The sequence below is a fragment of the Rattus rattus genome, chromosome 16 (genome assembly GCF_011064425.1).
Source record: "Rattus rattus isolate New Zealand chromosome 16, Rrattus_CSIRO_v1, whole genome shotgun sequence".
In the NCBI taxonomy this organism is placed as follows: domain Eukaryota; kingdom Metazoa; phylum Chordata; class Mammalia; order Rodentia; family Muridae; genus Rattus; species Rattus rattus.
Window position 1 is genome coordinate 4,476,227 of NC_046169.1, and position 4,002 is coordinate 4,480,228.

The 4,002-nt window shown below is 49.8% G+C and overlaps 1 pseudogene; it reads left to right on the top strand.

Moving 5' to 3' along the window:
* Positions 1–1,752: 1,752 nt before the first annotated feature.
* LOC116885857 lies at positions 1,753–2,256 on the top strand (annotated as a pseudogene).
* Positions 2,257–4,002: the final 1,746 nt, after the last annotated feature.

Consider the following 4,002-nt stretch of genomic DNA (forward strand, 5'->3'; position numbering starts at 1 on the left):
CGAGGGAACTGTTCTAGAATTTTCTACCTGATCCAATCATTGCTCAACTATGAGGGGACATTTCGGTTATCTTTGAACATTTAAGAGCATCCCACCTACCCACTAAAAGAGATGGTCCAGTAAGAAGGAGCTGTCAAGAGCCAAAAGCAATAATTGAGAAGCAAAGAAATCGGCCAAGAGTCCGGCTGAACCTAACGGAGAAAAGTGTGTAATCATGTGTGACTGTCCCTGCCCTCGGGGATCACCAGCTAATATAGGTCCAGGAGGGCAAAGGGGCAGAGATGCCAATGGGGTGGAGTGGGGGTGAGTACGTACAGTGAATGACCACACTGGGACCCCTTCGGGAAGGCAGATCAACTTTACTTGGGGGTGATTCAAGGCTTGGATAGTTTGAGGGGACTGAGGGTAGAAACATCCAATATGGCTGAGGGCCAAGATGCCTCATTAGCATAAGGAAGCATCTCGGGAATCTCAGGTGCTGGTGGAATGGGTTCCTGTTGGGAGAGAGAAAGTTGAACCTGTAATCTAACTAAGGTTACATGACATTCTACTGGTAAAGGTGTGTGTGTAGGGGCAGAGGGAGGGGGGTGGGGGCGGCGTTGAACTCCGCAGACAAGGTCAGAGAAGGGCAAGTCTTGCCAATGAAGAGAGTCTTCCAAATAGTGCTGAGAGAAGTCTATCCAGACAAGGGTAGGCTTTGACTTCAATTAGCAGGGCAAAATCATGTCACTTGATGACGGATACATTCTGAGGGTTGTACTGTCAGTTAATTCAGCGTTGGTCGTTGACGTGGTTTGTTGTCGGACACTTGTGAGAAAACATTGACCAAAAGTAACTTGTGCAGCTAACGGGTTGCACTCTCTACATCAAGGGAAGCCAAGCCAGAAGCTCAAAGCAGAACCCAGAAGCAGGCACTGAAGCAAAGACCATGAAGGAACATTGCTTCCTGGCTTGCTCTCTGTGACTTGCACATGCGGCTTTCTTGTGGACCCAGGACCACCTTCCCAGAGGTCACCTCCTCCCACAGTGGGCTGGGTCCTCATCAATCAAGAAAATACCCCCTCAGACATACCCGCAGGCCCATCTAATGGAGGCGATTTCTCAGTTGAGGGTCCCTCTTCCCGGTTGTCTTTAGTTTGTGTCAAGTTGAAAAAAACCTAAGAAGCACATTCACACATCACAGTATGCACTTGATAAAACCTGGATGGCATGGCTGTTGTGCACGTAAGCTGCACGGTGTGTGTGGCCTTGCTGCTAGGACTATGATGAACAGAGGAACGCGATTTTAAGTCAAGTATGAGAGAAAGGGATGCAGCCAGAGATGAGATACACAGATGTGTGGCAGCTGCCAGCATCGCAGGGTACGTCTCACAGCGGTGCATTTTCAAACGGCAATAAAAATACGGCACGGTAAATACATAACACATGACAAATCCGGTAGCAGGGTCATTTACGATCCTTATCAGGCATTGCGTGCCATACATAACTGTACCTATTGTTTCTGTATAGTGGGCCACAGGGTAGCTTGTTCCCGCTGCATTTTGATGTTACCACGGTTACAACATCCCTGAGTCCCGGGAAGATTTCAGCTCCATTATACTTCATTAGACTTGTACTGTCTGTGTAGCCTGTCACCGACGAGAATGTCCCACGGCTGTGGGAGAGGAAGAGCTTGGACACAGTTTTGGTGGCTTTGAAAACAAAGTCTTGTTCTTTCCGTCTCCCGCCGCCATAGAGAGAGGAGCCGCCGCCATGTCCGCCCATCTGCAGTGGATGGTCGTTCGGAACTGCTCCAGTGTCTTGATCAGGAGGAATGAGCAGACGACGTACACCATGGAGCCCAATAATCTGAAGGCCCGAAACGCCTTCCGCTACGGTGGGCTAATTCACCACAAGACCGTCGGAGCGGAGCCCGTGGCTGATGGCAAAAGGGGTCGTGGTGGTTATGAAACGCAGATCCGGTCGGCGAAACCTGCCACTTCCTACGTGAGGACCGCCATCAAAAAAGAATGCGTGGGCTACGGCGGCATCAGGCACGTGATCCCGCATCAGGCACGTGATCTGGCATCAGGCACGTGATCCGGCATCAGGCACCTGATTTGAAAGAACAAGTGCCGCCCTGATCTGCATATGGCAGCCACCCGCAGGGCCAGTGCCTTCCTTTGAAGCCAGAAGCCTGCAGCAGTGAAGAGGAAACGAACCGCCTCACCAAGAGCTCCTGAGTCCCATAGGGAGTCCACTGACTTGCTCAAATAAATAAATAAATAAATAAATAAATAAATAAATAAATAAATAAATAAATAAATAAAGTCTTAATACTGCTCGTAAGGAGCCAACAAGGGCAATCTTCTGTCCTGACATCTCCGGGATGTTTGTCCATTGTCCGTGATGGTTTTGGAGGTTTGTGTGAAAAACCTGGCAGACGTGGTGCTTTGGGTCTCTGAGAAGAGGACCAGGTAATAAGATCGGGCAGTGCGGGGGAGAGGGATGAGGAGACAAAAGGGGTCAGGATCCAGTGCTTACCCGATGACTGAGCAGCCAAACAGCTAAAGGAAGACGTTGGCCTCCCATCGTCCTCCCTTGGCAGATGCCCAATGGCCTAAGGACATGCTATCGGCACCACCTCCCACCGGTGCCTGCCTGTAGATCAAGGCTTTACCAGATGTACTTTTAAGGAATGTTAGTATCTGCAAGGGTGGCATGACTCAAGGTGTTCCCTCTCTAGTCCCTGAATGGCATGGTGTTTTCTACATCGTCCAGTGACTCAGAAGAGATGTTCCATCTGATGGACAGTCCTTTAGAAAGAGGCAGACTCATGCATTCCTCCATCCTCCTGACACCACGTGCCCACTAATGAGGGGTCCTCACATCCTGAGGAGCAGGATACCCTTCCATGGGCAAGTTGGTCCCTACTGATGTCTATGGAGCATCACCCTGAGGGCGCCCTCCCTGGAGAAGGTCTGGGGTCCTCTAGATCTCCTCCAGGCCTATCCATCACCCTGGAAATCATGTCTTGTGACAAGAATACATGTAACAAAAACTTTAATCGCTTTCAAGTGTGTAGTTCAGGGCTAGGAGATACATTTCATGTGGCGAGAAATGACCACCCCAGCGTATCCCCAGAAAACGCCCTTCTTTTCCAGCTGAATTTCTTTACCATTAGGGGGCTGGAGAAATGACTTGGTGGGCAAGAGCTCTCGCTGCACAAACATGAGGACCTGAGTCTGAACGGCCAGCATCCTCATAAAAAGCCAAGCATGTCGGGGAACGTTTACACCCACAAGACTGTGGGAGAAAAGGCAGGGGATTGTTAGCGCTTGCTGGCGCCAGCCTAAGTCAGCTTCAGTGACACACCCTTATCCCAAAGAAGTGAGGTGACAGTGATAGAGGAGGACACGTGACCCCTCTCCTCTGGCCTGTGCTCACATGCAGGTGTGTACACACACACACACACACACACACACACACACACAGAGAGATTTGTGCACACACACATGCCTGCAGACACACACACACAGACATTTGTGCACACATACATGCCTGCAGACAGACGGACACAAACACTCAGACATTTGTGCACACACACACACATGCCTGCAGACAGACAGACACAAACACTCAGACATTTGTGCACACACACACACATGCCTGCAGACAGACACACACACACACACACACACACACACTCACAGACATTTGTGCACACATACATGCCTGCAGAGACACACACACTGTGAGCAGGAGCTCAAGTACACATGTATGTGCACACATGCACACACACACACTTGTAAGCAGGAGCTCAAGTATATATGTATGTGCACACATGCACATACACACACACACTCGTGAGCAGGAGCTCAAGTATACATGCATGGACACACATGCACACACACACACACCCACTTCAATTTTCCTGCATCCCCTGGTAACCTCTGTTTCTCTGTGATGAGTCAAAGCCCCTCACATAAGAGTCACACACTATTCTTATGTATGCATATAGTA